Raw genomic sequence first — 18,717 nt, forward strand, 5'->3', positions numbered from 1 at the left:
TTAATCCTTTATCATGATTTTGTGATACAATTTATTGTCACTTTCTATTTTTTATTAATCGATCGTTTTAAAAAAAATATTCAAAAAAATTGGAGGGACGATATGTTGTATAGCCTGTATATTTGGATGCAATTATTGAGCTTGAATAAATTTTGTTTCAAGGTTAAGTCAAATTACATAAATAAATAAAAATTGTGGATAAAATCTCGGTTCAGTTCTAAATATTTGGATACATTCTCGGATCAATGTCTTTCGGAGTTTTTCAGTGTCTTGTGCAGCATTTTATGTGGGGCCCACTGATTTGGGTCAATCATGGAGGGTCACGCTGCCCATGGGGTAGTACCCCATGGATAGCATCGACACTTTCGAGTTCAGGGATGCGGGTACCCTAAGAAGTGGCTTTTTAGTGGGTCTTACTTTTTTCTGGAAGAATCGTTGTCTTTTCCGTTGTCCTAAATATATAACCCATTTTCTAATTTAGTAGTATATTTTCTTGATTTTTACTAATATATCCCTATTATAGAAGTCTCTGAAAATGTGCAATCATTTTTTGAATAAATTAATTATAGAAAGAATAGAAAGTTTATGTGAAAACTATGTTGTTCCAACGATTTTCATAATCTGGTTGCATGTAAGAGCAAATTAGCTTTTATATATGAGACGGTGATAATGAGATCTTACACTAAGGATAATACCCAAATCATGCATCCAATGGTTCGTATCTTTACACATAGACGTAATTGCACTAGTAGAAAAATCGCGTAAGACTTCGGTTAATAACCGAAGTCGTAGGCACTTAATTATCGAAGTAGTGTCACGTGAAGTAATAAGGTACTTTTTTACTTCGCTGAATCACCGAAGTCTTATACCTTAAATTACCGAAGTCTTTGGTCATTTTTTGGAGGCAGAATTGGACCGGTGCCGAAGTAAATATATATATTTTACTTCGCTAATTTCATAAGTTACGAAGTCAAATATATTCTTATACTTCGTCAATTAATGAATTTTCCGAAGTAAAAACTATGATTTTACTTCGGGTTTGGACGAAGTTAAATATTGTCTATTACTTCATTAATTTTGTATATAACCAAAGTAAAATGTATTCTTTTACTTTGATTTTTAATCAAATTTTCGAAGTTAAATATTGTCTATTACTTCAGTAATTTCAATAATATACAAAGTGAAATAATGTCTTTTACTTCGTTAATTTCCTATATTACCGTATTAAAATGTATTCTTTTACTTCGTCTATTAATGAAATTGCCGAAGTAAATTATTTATTTAACTTCACCATTTAATTTGAGTGAAGTAACATATGTTTCACTACATTAAAATTTAGATACAAAAATAACACAACATAAATATATTTTTGAAACTTAAAATAAACTAATAAAATTCATAAATTATCCATCCCAAAATGATAAACATCCATAAATTTACAAGTATATCTACCAAAAATAATCCAAAAATATGCATGTATCCACAAGTATTTCCACAAAACTAGTGTATTCACAGAGACAAAACAAAATATTATCCCAACGTGCATGAAACATTTTTAGGCACCTACACAGAAGTAGACGAATTCACTCCATTCACTTCTAACTTCATCAAATTGATCTTGGCTGTAATATTAGTTCTTGATGGATCCTACAAACTGAAATGTAAAAAAAAAATAGCTCATTGTCAATTAGAATGATTTTCAAGAAACAAGTAATAGTGAGAGAAGCTGTTATGGCTTGCCCCAATCTATGAACCCGATTCTGAATGCACCGATACTTCTTTAGATTTTAGGTGGTCCATGCTAATGGAAGAGAATAAGTAAAAGTTTGTCAATGATATGATAAAATGAAGACAGTGAAAGACGAAAGAGAACAACTAGATTAGTAACTGGTGTGATGCCCTTCACATAAAAATTACACGTCTATGCTTGCACACATGACACATATGGCATCTTAAGACCTCTCCGATGGATGTAGTTGTATCCATATCAATATCTGGTATCAGGCAGCATGAATATCTTATATTCATGCTAGATTAGCTTTAAGATATTTAACAAAGACAAGAGAAGACAGAAAATTTTATAGAAATGTTCAATAAGCAACCAGAATAAAATTCAAGAAAGCAAAGATGGTTGGTATCAAGTGAAAAAATAAGATACAGATGTATGCTTTGGCTCTAATTTCTAAGTGTTACATTCAAAACTTACCTTTGTGTATAAATTTATTTTCTAAAAAATTTTCTGCAGTCCTTTAGTGTTACCTTCAGTGAAAGCATATTCTCAGGCTTCTAACTAGTACACCAGTCCATCCATGACGATTTAGAAGTCAGAACAGCATAAATGAGTCCGACTGACTGTAAAAGAAGATCAATAATATGCAAAAAATAACTAATCTATCTTTTTATGGAGCATTCCTCCTAAGGTATGTCACGTATAATATATATAAATTCAGAATAGTATTGAACCATCATTCAACCAAAAACGATATGGTCATGCAAATGTTTCAAATTATGGAAACCTACCTCTTTTATTTCTTGCCACATTTCTCTAGTTGTGATGCCATGGGAGTTTCCAGATATCACAAAACATGGGCACTCAGAGAAATGAACGTCTTCGCTTTCTTCTGCTGCAACTGCAGAGTTATAGAGGGCAATCCATTTGCAGTCCTATATCCGTACACTAGGAATTAAAGAAGCCCGCAGAAAATGTATGATAAATATTGAAGACAGAAAAATCATCACAGTCTCTCCAAAAATATAGTAACATACATATGATGCAAGAGAACTCCAGGAATTTTATGCTCAGTCCTGGTAAGACAATGTCAGTCCAATCAGATTAATTGAGAAAACTCAAGCACAAACTTACTTCCCATGTTAACAACAAGGTAACATCTGATGTTGTCTTCCATAAATTAGAGAACTGAACAATCAAAGTTAGCTGCAGAAAATTATAGAGACATACATAAGATGAAATCCAACATGTATATCATATAACAGGTTAGTTTGCTGCCCAACCGTTAATATCTTAGCTTAATCAATGTTTTATTAATGTATATAATAAATAGGTAAATAAACTTGTGAATCCGAGTATAACTCAAACACTAATCCATTAGAAATAACATTCAACTCGATAATAAATTTCTATGCTCTAATTTTAGTCAAACTAAGGACAGTGTGCTATTTTTTTCCATGTGCATTAAAGTATTGATTGAATGGTAAAAATCTCACCTATACAGCGTGATCTTCTATTTGAATGTAGAATAATCTTCATGACAACACGTACAGAAAAACCTTCTTTGTAGCTCATCGCCAAGTGAAGAACGTCTCTCTTGCAGTTCTAGGATTTTCTTACCACTGGTCAAGGAAAAATAGCAACGAAGAATATAACATGTTGATTCTGATGCCAATTCATTCAACCTGACACAATTATGGAGAGTAATGATTGAGTATGAATGTATAATGATATGAGCAATGCGTGTCAGAATTTACCAAAATCAATTCATAATGATATGTGCAATGCGTGTCAGTATAAATGACCTGAGATTTCTCGTAAAAGCCGCAACGATTTCTTTTATTTTCCTTTGTACATCCAAACTATAAATTATTCAAAAAACAAAAAAAAATGTAATTGACGATTTAACTATCTCACCAAAAAAAATCAGCATCAACTACATATACAAGAAGTCTAACTTAATAGACAACTAACATAACTAATAAAGCATAAATAGATAAACACATGCACTACCTTTGAGGTACATATAATTTCTTGAAGATGGATATTCAACCAAGTATCACAATTTCACCAAATCCCATTATAAGTTTCTCCGTTTTCCAGCTCTACCAACTGCCATCAAATTAGATATTTCCCTTAGAATTGTATTAAGACACAAAAACAATGTGTATGTGATACATAATAAAGAAAAATCACGTGATGTAGATCTCGTTTTCTTGTGTGCCAATGGGCACCAATGGTGTTTCCTCCCCTGTCTGAGGTAAATCCCACGTGTAGAGGCTGCGCAAAGCACAATTTTTATTCGCTTTTATCATAGTTGACAGGATTACTAGTTCAAAAAAAAATAAAGGTGAGAATGTATGATAAGGTGTAAATTGCATTTGCACTCCCAACAAAATCCAGGAAGGAAAAAAAGTGGTTTTTGGAAGATATTATGTTATATGTTTGATACATTTCCATATAATGTCCAGTGTTTTAAAATATTCCACATTTTGGCATGAATATATATTGGACGATAGTACTCGTTTTTATTTTTGTTATTCATCAATGGCAGAACTATATACATCTACATATAATAATTTAAATATTGAAAAATGATCGTATGTACCTTAATAATTAAAAAATAATAATCTCCATATGGTCATCCATTAAAACTAATCAAGTTGCATGTTAATAACTAAACTTGGCTCAGGGCCCCACATCATAGTTCACCTAGCATACAATATATAGTTTAGAAATATAGAACTCTTAATAAAACAAAATTTCGTTACTGCACAAGCAATTATGAAATTCTCATAAAAGGTGTTTAACCTGGACATAAAATGATGCAAAGAACCAAAAGAATAAAGGACAACCAACATCTTGTTTTTCTTCCCAAAAGAACGTAATTTGATGTTTAAAACTTCGTATACATACAGGTGGTGGAAATTGTGGAGGCACTATGAGACGCAAAACAAAGTGTGATATTTCCATTTCAGAAAATATAATATATGGCTTACTCTGAAATCATATGCATTCCAAATATTGATCCAAAAAATAAATCTAAAAAAAAATCTTTTGCTTTTACAAATTGTCAGTGTTTCATAAAACTAATATAGGAAAGAGAATATCGTGATATCACGTTCAGTGGGGGCTTCAACCCATGATTCATAGTGACTTGACACGTAAAAGTATCAATAGCTTCCTACATAACACACCAATACTGGACCATGAATGATAAGGGCCATAAGGCTAACTCTAGACTACCTTAGCCTACCTATTCCACGAACGGAATAAGCATAGAATTAATTAAGTTGGTCATCAAATCAGCAAAAGTAAAAAAAAAATGATTTAAAACCCAGGTTCTGGGCCAAATTCATAAACTGGTAGCACATATGAATATGAAATGATAAAAGCATAAAAGAGTAGAGGGGATTGTTGGATGTTATCTTACAAGTGTTGTATGATAACAAATCATATTAACTCAATCACCCAAGAGCGGCATGTCATTAAGAAGTCTTCAAGAAAACAGTTACACGCTGGCAATGGCAAAGTTCATGAAAGAGTAGATCCATTAGGTGCATAAAGACAGCCAAGTGTTTTGACTGATTAAGACAAAATATCGGATGACAATAACTATTAAACCACACAAAGTATATCAAATTTAATAAGATAGAAGTTTAGTACTGCACAAAAATAAATCGGTTTATATAGCAATTGTAGGAAGGTTCAGATCATCAAGACAACATGGTCAACTTCTCCAATCGATCGCATAATGCCCCAAAGAAATGCTAGAGACAAAGCAAATCGATAAAAGAATCGACTTTCTACATCTTATCTGTACTTGAATGAGACTTAGTTACAATGTAAGAATTGAAGTACCTCAATGAGGCCATCCGTAGAGCAAGTGAGATGGTCTTAATCTTCCCTTGAAATTAAATATTTCTCTTGGGATTTTTGACCATTTTCTGAGATAAAAATCATAAGTTATTGACCAGCAAATTGAACAATAAAATCAACCCAGCAACAGAGTTTCATCGGAACATTTTTATCAAACCAAATCATTCTAAAACATTTGAAAAGAAAAAAGAGTATCAAACGCTCGATCCAAAATAAATCTCACAACTAAATCTCCTTTATTCACATTTAATTTAGAAACTTACATTCCAAGGTGTTATCAGGTTTTTTTCCTTCGGAATTAGAGCGGCGGGGATGGCGGCTCACCGGAATATTTCCAAACACCGCTGAAACGAGCTAAAAATTATCTAAAACTAAACCCAAGACACTTACACCCATAAAACACAAAAATCAACCGAGAAATTGATGGAAAACCACAAATAACTCCAACAATTGAAAAATGGTTGGAAAACTACAACAAACTCCGGCAACCAAAATGTAAAGTCGCGAATTACCATATGAAATGGGTACCGATACATAACTTGCGACGAGATCTTACCAAATATGTGGTCATTTGAAAATTTCCGTCGAAGAGGCGGAAAAATTCTGACGAGGAAGGTGGCGGAAAGGGTTTGTGGAGTTGGGGGAAAAGGCGATCGGGTTTGATGAGAAAGCTGAGAGTCAGAGAAAATGAGAGATCGGTTCAATTTTTTACTTCACAAGTTTTGAATTAAATTTTTATTTTAATAAGTTTTACTTCGTTAAATAAAAATCGACGAAGTAAAATGTTACTTAAATTCATGAGTGAAGCCCGGGTTTTTTAACATATAAAGTATAAAATAATATTTTACTTCGCTAGTTCAATAATCGAAGTAGATTATTATATATTACTTCATTATTAGGTATTACCGAAGTAATTTGTAGCGAAGTCTATTAAGAAAATTCTACTAGTGTTGATGTTATATTATATTATCTGTTTCTAGATCTGCCTTGTAATGCTTACACAGAAATTATGTTGATCTTACTTTCCATTCTCAACTTTTTCGGAACCAAAACATATAGAGTAAGAGTATTACAGGAAGGGCATTGGTCTTCGGTTGGTTGATATGTACAATCAAGCTTATGATGGTACACATAATATGTATCTTTTGGTTATCACTTTCGACTCTAATTATCAAGGAGTTAGATTCAATACATGATAAATATCACATTATCACTACTATTTAAAATAAAACTCGAAAAAGACATACAACTATATTACATTGAATAACAGAAGGAATAAAATTTGAAGCTTATACAAACATTTTAGCAAAAAATACATCATGAAAAAAAAATATTAACTCAAACAACTTCATATGACATTCTTTGTAATTACCTTATTCTAGTCTAAATTGGTTGTCACATCAGGCATTTCGAGAATTAGTATTTTGATCTATACTAAGCACAATCTTTGGCAAACCTTTCACTCGGAGACCAACGATTTCTCAACAATAGATACACATCCCAAAAGCTGAGGTTTTGGGGAAACAACGGCGGTTGTGGTGGGTTTGGCATCAAAAGGATGGAGAGAAAAAAATTAGGATTTTATAGTTTCCGTATGAGTGATGTTCCCCTGCACCCAAGGGTGCAGGGGAACTGTGGGCGCCACATCATATTTTTTTTATTTTTTTTATTTTTTTTTAAAAAATTGGGCACAAGTAATTATCACAAATCACCATCACCAAATCACCATCGTTGACCACCATTACCAAATATCACCATCTTCACATCTTACCATCACCACGGTCGTTGACACCATGACAACCCCAGACCATCTCGCTCTTCTCTTTCGGCGGAAGAGGCAGCAACTCAGATATCACGATCGCCTAACCCGTCTTCTTCCCTCACTTTCCCCACCGTCTTCTTCCTTCACGTCCCCTTCACTACCTATCATCTATCACAAATCACCATCTTACTCAACCTGGCCTCCCACCCAACAACCCTTCCATGCTTCAACACCATTGCAACACACCAAATCTACCCAATTGCAGCAAGTGCAGGTTGGGTCGGCTTGAAAATACACAAAAATTGGGGGCCGATACGAGACGGTAGTGGGTCGGCCTTTTGGAGAAGAAGAAATTTAGGTCTTTAACTTTTCGATACGCAGAAGAGTAGTGAAGCCGTCGGGATGCTTTGAAATTTTTTAAAACAAAAAAATAAATAATAAATAAGAAAAAGCAAATATGGTGTGGGTGCACTGGCGCCCACAGATGCCCTACACCCTGGGGTACTGAAGAACATCACTCTTGAGATAGAAACACCAATTTCGAACAAATCACTCATTTACGACATAACCCGACCCGTACGAACTTGTTTGACCCACGTGTTATTTTCAAAAACACCAAAAATCATATCCTAGTTGTTTTCCAAAAAAATATACTTCAAAAACAATTTTTCAAAAATATTTTTCAAAAAAAATTAACAAAAATGGTTACTAAACACATATTTTAAATTTTTTTAACCTATAAAAAACTAAAAATGTTTTTAAAGTTGTTGTCCAAACAGAACCTATGTTTTGGGGATTGTCATACATTAATTCCCAAATTAAGTTTTGTAGTTACTAAATTTTTAAAATAAACATTGGCAGAGTGATTTACTTGAATTTACGGTTACTTTATTTTGTATAAAGAATTTATATTTATTTATATATAAAAAAGCATGACCAAATTCGATTGTATTAGCTAAGAGCTCAAAAATATAATAACATAAATTTGTTACAATAACAATATACTCACATTCTCTCAAAAAAAATATATACTTACATTAATTAATACGTTCTTTACGTGGAAAAAAAATTGAAATAAATTTGTAATAATAACACCCCACATTAATATATTCTTTATCCACAACCATTTTTTGGAAAATCACCCGAAGATTGGTTGTAAACTGATTGAAGAAACAATGTACCAAGGTAGTCTAAAATTCATAATCTCAATGTCCACAGGACCACAGTAGTTCTTTTATCACATTCCAGATCACCGTCAAAAGACCCTACATACAAAAATCAACAACATAAAGTATATCACTTGCAAGTACAGATCATCTACCAAACAACAGTTCTCTTATCACAATCCAGACCATCGATAAAAAGCGCCTACATACAAATATCCATAATATAAAGTATCTCACCCACAAGTACAAATCATATACCAAACAACAATTTCTCTTATCACAATCCAGACCATCGCCAAAAAGCGCCTACATACAAAAATCCACAACATAAAGTATATAACCCACAAGTACAGATCATGTACCAAACAACAGTTCTCTTATCACAACCTAGACCATCGTCAAAAAGCGCCTACATACAAATATGCACAATATAAAGCATCTCACCCACAAGTACAGATCATGTACCAAACAACAATTCTCTTATCACAATCCAGAACACTACCAAAAAGCGTCTACATACAAAAATCCACAACATAAAGTATCTCACCCACAAGTTATACGGATCATGTCCCAAAACATAGTCCTAATTCATCCATTTATAAGCAGTTCAAATTGTAAATGGTGCTAATTTACACGTCTGGCCGGTATCACGATGTTGTAACAACAAAACCAAAATTTGTCCCTGAATAAATTTTTAGAACAAAATAATAAAAAATTGAAAATCAGGATAAAAAATATTCTAACTAACTTTATGCACACATCAATATTTACAACTTACAGTAGTAAATAACTCGAACCTTCACCAATCAGAGTACCATCCATCATTATATTTAACCTGAAAAATGCAACCTCTTGAAATATGTTATTAGATTTTCATCAATAAACAATTCCAAAATTTATAGCACTAACACTTCGTCATCCCAAAAAAGTTTCACACTTGCCATAAGAAACATCGTTGCGAAAGTTTAGAAGAATTCGTCAACCATAGGTTCATTATAAGACATGACGCAATGGTGTCCGAAAACAAGTGTTATTTATTATGTATACATCAAATCATTGATATAAAAATAATTCTCAGTCAACACTTAATTTAATCAGATATCTTATAAAGATTCGTTAGAACTACACAGCCAGTGGAATAGTTCTTCGTCTGTAGAGATCAAAAAGAAATAAATAGACATGAATTTAATTAAGATGAAATTTGAATGCATGAATCTATGGTAATATTTAGACAAGGAGCTTTTACCAAGTGATCGTTTTGAATACTTGATTATTCAGCAACTACATTTGAGCAGTTTATGAGCTTTTACCAAGTGATCGTTTTGAATACTTGATTATTCAGCAACTACATTTGAGCAGTTTATGCACATGAGACAGTTAGGAGAGACAATGTTGACAAGGACATCTTAATATGGACTCGCTTCTGTAAGGATGGAAATGGGGAGGGTCGGGAATGGGGGTGTCTCTCTCGTCACCATCCTCGAATACAAAACTCATCTCCGTACCCACCCCATTTCTCGTTATTTTTTATCGGGGACTTAATCTCCATCCCCGTCCCCATACCCGCGCCAATATGATTTGGGATTTTTAAAAATCCCCAAACCCAAATTCATATCCAAAAAATGTCCCCCATACCCGCCCTATTTCGGATTTTTCCCGCGAGTCCCCGTACCCGTGTGGAAAATTGTCAACCCTACTCCCACCCTAAAACCTTCCATGCTTCAACACCATTACAACATCCCAAATCTACTCAATTTTATCCAGTGTGGGGTGGGTCAGCCAAAAAATACACGACGAAGATTGGGGGACGACAACGGGACGGTAGTGGGTCTGCCTTTAGTAAGAGAAGAAATTGGGGTCTTTGACTTTTCGATGCACAAAAAAAGATTGAAACCGTTCGAGATGTTTTGAAATTTTTTAAAACAAAAAGTATACTTCAAAAACAATTTTTAAAAAATATTTTTCAAAAACAATTAACAAAAATGGTTAATAAACACATATTTTAAATTTTATTAACCTATAAACACTAAAAACGTTTTTAAGTTTTGTAGGTACTAAACTCTAAAGCAAAAATTGGCAAGGGAATTTTACTTGAATTTAAGGTTACTTTATTTTGTATAAAGAATTTATATTTATTTATAAATAAAAAAACACGACCAAATTCGATATGATTAGCCAAGAGCTCAAAAATTTAATAACATGAATTTGTTACAATAACAATATACTCAAATTAATTAATACGTTCATTACGTAGGAAAAAACATTGACATGAATTTGTAACAATAACACCCCATATTAATATATTCTTTATCCACAAACATTTTTGTGAAAATCACCAGAAGATTGGTTGCAAACTGATCGAAGAGACAATGTACCAAGGTAGTCTAAAAGTCATAATCTCAATGTCAACAGTAGTTCTTTTATCAAATTCCATATCACCGTCAAAAAGTTCCTACATACAAAAATCAACAACATAAAATATCTCACTCACAAGTACAGATCATCTACCAAACAACAGTTTTCTTATCACAATCCAGACCATCGGCAAAAAGCGCCTACATACATAAATACACAACATAAAGTATCTCACCCACAAGTACAGATCATGTACCAAACAACAGTTCACTTATCACAATCCAAACCATCGTCAAAAAGCGCTACATACAAATATTCATAATATAAAGTATCTCACTCACAAATACAGATCATGTACCGAAACAAGAATATCTTGTTAGATTTTATTCTGAAAAATGGAATGATGCCGAGAAAAATTATGCTACCATAGCTAAAGAAATTCTTGCTATAGTTAGATGTGTTTTGAAATTTCAAGATGAATTATATAATAAAAAAATTATAATTAAAAAAGATTGTCGATCTACTAAATTTATGTTTCAAAAAGATTTTAAGCATGATGTTTCTAAGCATATTTTTGCTAGATGGCAAGATCATTTAGCGCCATTTGATTTTGAAATTATATATAAAAAAGGTGAAGATAATAATTTGCCTGATTTCTTAACAATATAATATTTATCATGCTTACAGGTATGAGTAATCCTGGTAGAGGAAACTATTCCTCTTATAGAGGAAGAGGTGGAAGAGGAGCATCTCCTCAAATAATTGCTTGAAACAGAAAAAAGAAAAATAAAGTACTATTCCTGAATCATCGGCATCATATGTCATATTATGAAAGAAAATGATAGTGATTTTCAATATATTGAGAGTGAATATCAAGATTTGATTCTTCTTATAGAAAAAAAAACATCCAATGGATGGAAACTCCGTGGACTATCATGGATAGATATTTATCCAACACATCATATGTGAATGGATCCCATAAACAAAGAGGATTTTATGAAAATCTCCTTTTATCCACTAATACAGTGGAAATTACTCATTTCTCTGGTAATACCCAACAACAAGGAGTTTATAACTTCTCAAAATTTATTGTCAAAAATATTATATCTATTGAAGATTGGGGAATATCTCCACTAGATGAAAAAGAATTTTCTTACAATAAAATGAATTTTAAATTCAATTATTGGGACTATGTAGAAGGTTTTATTAAAACCTTATTTTATGAAAATAAAAAAGAGAACATTCGTGGTTATTAAAAGTATGCGAAAATGTTTTTCATCATCCAGTTTCTAACTGTTTTTTAGACTGGTGGAAGATGTTTGGTCCCTCGGTGAAAATTTTGCCTGAAATCCTTAAAGGATTAATGGAAGAATGGATTGGCTGGCTGTTCCCCAAAAATTCAAGAATTATCCTCACCAACTATTGAGGGCAAGACAACTTGCATTTTCTTTATTGAATTTGGCATTCCATGGATTTGGAAATGGAAGCCCAAATCAGGTTATACAGACAGAGGAATTTCTTGTCTTTGGAGAAAAAGTTTAACAAAATTCTGGGAAAAATGATGAGAGAAGACCCAGAAATAGGAAAAGTACATGGTGATGAAACCATTCAAAGTATTAATGAAAAAATCAAAGCTTATAAGCATGATTTGGAGAATAAAAAAGAGAAAGAGACTCCTAGTCCCTTTAAAATTATTACTCAAAAATATTCAGAGATTTATTCAAAAAAAAAAATTGTTGAGTTATGTCTTAAAGAAATGAAGAAAGATTTATGCAGGAATCTTTCTTATTCAAATTCAAAATCAGATACTTCTATGACCTTGGAATCCAGTGATACTAAATTATATCGACAAATTTTACAGGATGCGCAAGATCCTGAGGAAGAAATTATAGACTTTTCCATTGAGAAAGTCTTTGATTCTTTAAAAGAGTCATTAAAAGAAAATATCAAAAAGAGTAGTTTATGATGACATAACACAAAGATATTTGTCCTAGATTCTTCTACTACGTACAATGGAAAAAGAATTTTGATTAAATCATTATTGAAAGCCATAATAAGAGGCAGAAGAGTATTGAAAAAAACTACTCATCCACAAAGGAAAATGATTCTCAAAAAAACCAAAAAATTAATCAAATATCATAATGTTAAATTTCAGCACTGTATGAGAAAATATCCGAAAACTAAAGAATGTATTCATCAACAATTTCCTAGAGACATGATGTGACAACCATTGAAGTCTTGATAAAAGATTCTCCATCATATGGCCGGCCACAAAAGTTCACTAATATCCAAAGACATTATTACTTACTTTAATAAAGATAGATTATTTTAATAAAAGTTGTATTATTGGTCATACTATTTTTATGTTGTTTTTGGAATCCGGGGTTTCATGTCCGGCTCTTCCCTCTATAAATATGATAGATTTTCTTTTGTTAGACATGCTGAAAAATAAGCCTTATACTACTCTCTCTTGTAAACTTTCTTGTAATTATTCCCTCGGAGCTTTTGGAAATAAAACTACTACTGGTTTTATTTTAAGTTTCTTTGTTCTTTTTAAATTTTTTTTTGTTATTTAAATTTTTTATATTTTTAAATTTAACCTGAATGACAGGCTAAACTATTTTGTAGTAAATCATGAGCTGACAATATAATTATTTATAACTTGGTTCTTATGTTGTTTATGGATTCATAAAACAAAAATCAAGTTATTATGGGTAAAATCAGTAGGTTAATCACAGGTCCAAATATTTGATTAAAAGTTTTCTTTCAGCACTTTAGCCGTTTTAGCCGTGGTTTGGCGTTTAGGCGTTTTCGAGCGATTGTTTGAGAAATGATAATCAAACTATTTGATAATATCATATGTATGATTTTGTGATATCCTACAATGATTTTATAATATCTACATTGGGCTGTAGATCGGGTGGCCCAATTTATATTTTAAAATTTTCATTTATATTGATTGGATTAGATTTACTTTAGCACAGTGGACCAATGAGGGAAAAAATATAAAAAAAACCCACGTTTTACTGTCATAATTGGGCTAGTTGTTCTTACTTATTTGGGTTTTTTTCTTCATTGTTTATGCGTCCTTCTTTCTGGTGACCCAATCAAATGTTTTGCAAAAAAAACTTTATATATTGATCTGTGTTTATCTTAATTTCTACGTGCCAATTAATGACATAAAGATGAAAATTTGACTAAAAAAATAAAATCATCAAATATATCAATTGAATAATTTACAGACAATAAGGAAAAAAATATAAAAAACCCAAGTTTTAAAGTCAACATTGGGCTAGTTGTTCTTATTTATTTGGGCTTTTTTCTTCCTTGTTTATGCGCCCTTCTTTGTGTTGACTCAATTAGTTGTTTTGAAAAATAACTTTAGATATTGATATATGTTTTTTATTTAATTTCTATGTGCCAATTAATGAGATAAGGATGAAAATTATAGGGAAAAAATAAAATCATCAAATATATCAATAGAATAATTTACATGCAATTAATGGAGCTGGAAAATTCATGGAATCGAAGATTTGAAAAGAGACGTCCCCTCGGGTGGCCCAATTTGTATTTTAAAATTTCCATATATTAGAATTGAATATGTTTATTTTAGCCCAGTGGACCAATAAAGTAAAAAATATATAAAAAGCCCAGATTTTAGTGTCAACATTGGGCTAGTAGTTTTTACTTATTTGGGCTTTTTTTCCTTGTTTATGTGTCCTTATTTCTGGTGAACCAATCAGTTGTTTTGCACAAAAATTTTAGATATTGATATTTGTAAATATTTAATGTATATATGTCAATTAATGAGGTAAGGATGAAAATTTGTGAAAAAAAAATTAAATTATTAAATATATCAATATAATAATTTACAGACAACTATTGGAGCAGGAGAATTCATTGAATTGAAGATTTGAATTGGGACGCCCCCCCCCCCCCTCCCTGAGTGGCCCAATTTATATGTTAAAATTTTCATGTATTAGAATTGGATTAGGTTTATTTTAGCCCAGTGAACCAATGAGAAAAAAAATATAAAAATCTCACATTTTAGTGTCAACATTGGGCTATTTGTTCTTACTTGTTTAGGTTTCTTTCTTCCTTGTTTATGTGTCTTTATTTTTGGTGACCCAATCAGTTTTTTTGCACAAAAACATTAGGTATTGATCTGTGTTTATATTTATTTTTTACGTGTCAAAAGATAAGGATAAAATTTTAAAAAAAATAAAATCATAAAATATATCAATAGAATAATTTATAGACAATTAATGGAGCTAGAGAATGAATGGAATTAAAGATTTGAAATAAGACGGCCCCCAGGTGGCCGAATTTATATTTTTAAATTTACATGTATTATAATTGAATTAGGTTTATTTTATCTCAGTGGACCAATGAGGAAAAAATATAAAAATCCCACGTTTTCCACGCATACAATAAAAATATCAAAAGTTCGGCCAATGATTTTCAGCTGCGTTCCTGTAAGTCACCCACTTATTTCAATATAAGTGTTCAATCATAGATGTGTGTGTTCATTCCTTTTATTTTCATACAATCTGCATGTCTAAGGTGGTTGTATTCATTTTATTTTTTTCCAGCACATTCTGTTGGAAAACATATCCGAGGGATATTTAAAACTTGGTAAGAAATAGTCTAGGTATTTGTTGCTATATCAACGTTTAAACTAGAAAACAAAATATTGATAATATCATAATGCTTTATTTATAGTGAGATCGGTAGTATTTCAATATTGAGAGGTGACGGTCCTCTTCGCACTAAACATAGCAAATATATACTTGCAAATCTCCCACTTCACTGGGGCATATGGTACACCTTCACTTCATAAACTAAGGCTGGTCATTTCATTATCTTCTTTTAATACAACGCAGATTCCCCAAACATACATGAACATCTAATCAAATTATATATAACCATAACCGTAAGAATCGTAACAACATCAAAATAAGGAAAATATTAATCTTCTAAACTATAAAAATCTGTTGCAAGAGATCAAGGTTACAAGGAATTCCAGTCGAAGCAATCCACTCACTTCCATTTAAGAAGGCCCTTGCTGTAAACTTTTTTGCTTCCGTATAACTGATATTCCTGTGCGCCCATCCTACTCTATGGCTCGTATTTGCCCCAAGCCCTTGTTTTGCATACTCTGCGTAATATAATTTGTCCAAGCTGTGCTCTGGCCACTCCAACCAGCCACTCACGTAGGATGAAAATTTGACTAAAAAAATAAAATCATCAAATATATCAATAGAATAATTTACAGACAACTAATAGAGCCGAAGTATTCAAGGAATTGAATATTTGAAATGAGATTGGGCTATTTGTTCTTACCAATGAGGAAAAAATATATAAAAATCTCACATTTTAGTGTCAACATTGGGCTATTTGTTCTTACCTGTTTATGTTTCTTTCTTCTTGTTTATGTGTCTTTTTTTTATGTGACCCAATCAGTTGTTTTGCACAAAAACTTTAGTTATTGATCTGTGTTTATATTTATTTTCTACGTGCCAATTAATGAGATAAGGATAAAATTTTAGAAAAAATAAAATCATAAAATATATTAATAGAATAATTTATAGACAATTAATGGAGCTGAAGAATGAATGGAATTAAAGATTTGAAATAAGACGGCCCCCAGGTGGCCGAATTTATATTTTTAAATTTACATGTATTAGAATTGAATTAGGTTTATTTTATCTCAGTGGACCAATGAGGAAAAAATATAATAAGCCCACGTTTTTCACGCATACAATAAAAATATCAAAGTTCGGCCAATGATTTTCAGCTACGTTCCTGTAAGTCAGCCACTTATTTCAATATCAGTGTTCAATCATAGATGTGTGTGTTCATTCCTTTTATTTTCATACAATCTGCATGCCTAAGGTGGTTGTATTCATTTTATTTTTTTTTCCAGCACATTCTGTTGGGAAACATATCCGAGGGATATTTAAAACTTGGTAAGAAATAGTCTATTTATTTGTTGCTATATAAACGTTTAAACTAGAAAACAAAATATTGATAATAAAATATATGCTATATTTATAGTGCGGTCGGTAGTATTTCAACATTGAGAGGTGACGGTCCTCTTCCCACTATACAACCCGTATACTGTCAAAAGTATACAAGTAGCTACTAGCTAGCTTTTTGGATCGAGGCCAACGTCGTGAAATAAACCTAAATAACATGTTTGGACATGATAAAAGTAACTTTGGAGGGTCAGAGAGCGCAATACTAAATTTAAGGGTACGGGGACTGATCGTGAAGGTGGGTTTGTGATTAGAGATTTATCTCCAAATTTCCGCATTTTTAAATACTCTGCAAAGTCGTCTCCTTATCTCTTCTATCATGTCGTAGCATGCCTTGTCCTAGTGTGGGCAGATGCTGCCCACACTAGACCAAAAAAAAAAGGTATATATAGGTATGTAGCATTTTTTAAGCCCAGTCCACATGATCACACTTAGTCACTTACCCATGTCCAAACTCCAGTCAAGTTTATTTTAATTGGGTCTTGTATTGTGCATGTTGAATTGCCCAATTGGATTTTTAATTTTGACGGGAATTTGGGAATCGGATTATCGGAGGAAGCTTCGCTCTGAATTCTCATATTTCTTTGAATATGCAAATCGACTATCTGGTCAGTCTATGGACTACGCATCACTTTTCTGCTTCTATTATACATCTTGTTTTTTTATTTAGGTATATAAAAATATATGTAGCCAATTAATTTTGTTTGGGATGATTCAAAAGATATTAGGTTTTCAAATTGAAATTCATTCATTCGATTATTTCTTTGAGTTCTTGAATTGATTAAATAATTTTTCTCTTTCCCAAAAAAAATAATAATGAATAATCGAATATTAGATTTATGTATAATGTATTAATGTATATGCTTTCGGCTTTCCACTTTGAATCTCAAAATAAGGGATAATAATAGTAGAGTTAGTGACTTAGTGTATTACTAAGAAAATTTGGTAATGATTAGTAATGAAATTAGTAGAGTTAGTTTGTTCCCCTTTCAAAAAAAAATAAAGTATAGTTAGTACGTGCTTGAATTTCTTTGAGTTCTTGAATTTGGTAATGATTAGTGACTTAGTGCGTTCCAAATAATCGAACATTGGATAATAATGGAATTTGGTTTGATGCATAAATCATAAATTAATGTATTATAAATTATAATTAATCTATAATTATTTTTTTAATACTAGAAGTCTAGAGACTAGAATTATAAATTTGTGTTGGTTTGTTCTTGATATTTTATTGTATAAGCCTATAATTTTTTAAAAAAATTATTGTATTAATTAAAAGTAAGCATATTATACTTTTTTCATTAGAAAATCAATAAATCTACAATGCATAGATTTTTCAAGCATTGTAATGTTTTATGATTATAAAAATTTTATACATTTTTTTGCTACATATTGTCGCCTACACTGACATAATATCCTAGCTTTGCCCCTTGTATTCTATGTTGATCTGGTTAAAGAAAGTGGGAAATTGAAAATTTAAAGTACTCAAATGCATTTCAAGGCAACCAAAATGTCAAGTCAAAACAGGAAAGTACTTAAATGATGTGAAAGGAAATATATTATTTTTTTTATTAAAAAAATGGAAATATATTCAATTCTTTCTCGGAAAAGAAATACTCTCTTTGGTAAAATATTAATTTGACGTACGTTGTATCCTCTGTCGTATCATCTGTTAAGATATATATTTTGTGTTAAATACTATTTCTATCACACACTAAGTCAGGCGCATACTCTCCCACTATTTGAAAAACCTGGCAGCCACAACGTGAAGACCAGCAAACCAAGCAG

The 18,717-nt window shown here is 31.6% G+C and overlaps 1 long non-coding RNA gene across 10 annotated transcripts; it reads right to left on the reverse strand.

Annotated features, from left to right (window-relative positions):
• Positions 1-1,382: 1,382 nt before the first annotated feature.
• LOC140881203 (uncharacterized) lies at positions 1,383-6,314 on the reverse strand. Of its 10 annotated transcripts, XR_012149855.1 has the most exons (11): positions 5,872-6,314; positions 5,591-5,676; positions 5,163-5,247; positions 3,926-4,009; positions 3,743-3,841; positions 3,535-3,591; positions 3,226-3,414; positions 2,767-2,935; positions 2,521-2,664; positions 2,260-2,352; positions 1,383-1,654 (listed from the first exon to the last, which is right to left on the reverse strand). It is a non-coding gene; the product is annotated as an uncharacterized lncRNA (long non-coding RNA). The 10 variants fall into 10 exon arrangements; XR_012149852.1 differs by having other exon boundaries at positions 1,383-2,664; positions 5,872-5,952; positions 6,165-6,314; XR_012149854.1 differs by having other exon boundaries at positions 1,383-2,664; positions 5,872-5,952; positions 6,121-6,314.
• Between the last annotated feature and the right edge of the window lie 12,403 nt (positions 6,315-18,717).

Source organism: Henckelia pumila, chromosome 2, assembly GCF_033568475.1.
Source record: "Henckelia pumila isolate YLH828 chromosome 2, ASM3356847v2, whole genome shotgun sequence".
Taxonomy (NCBI): Eukaryota; Viridiplantae; Streptophyta; class Magnoliopsida; order Lamiales; family Gesneriaceae; genus Henckelia; species Henckelia pumila.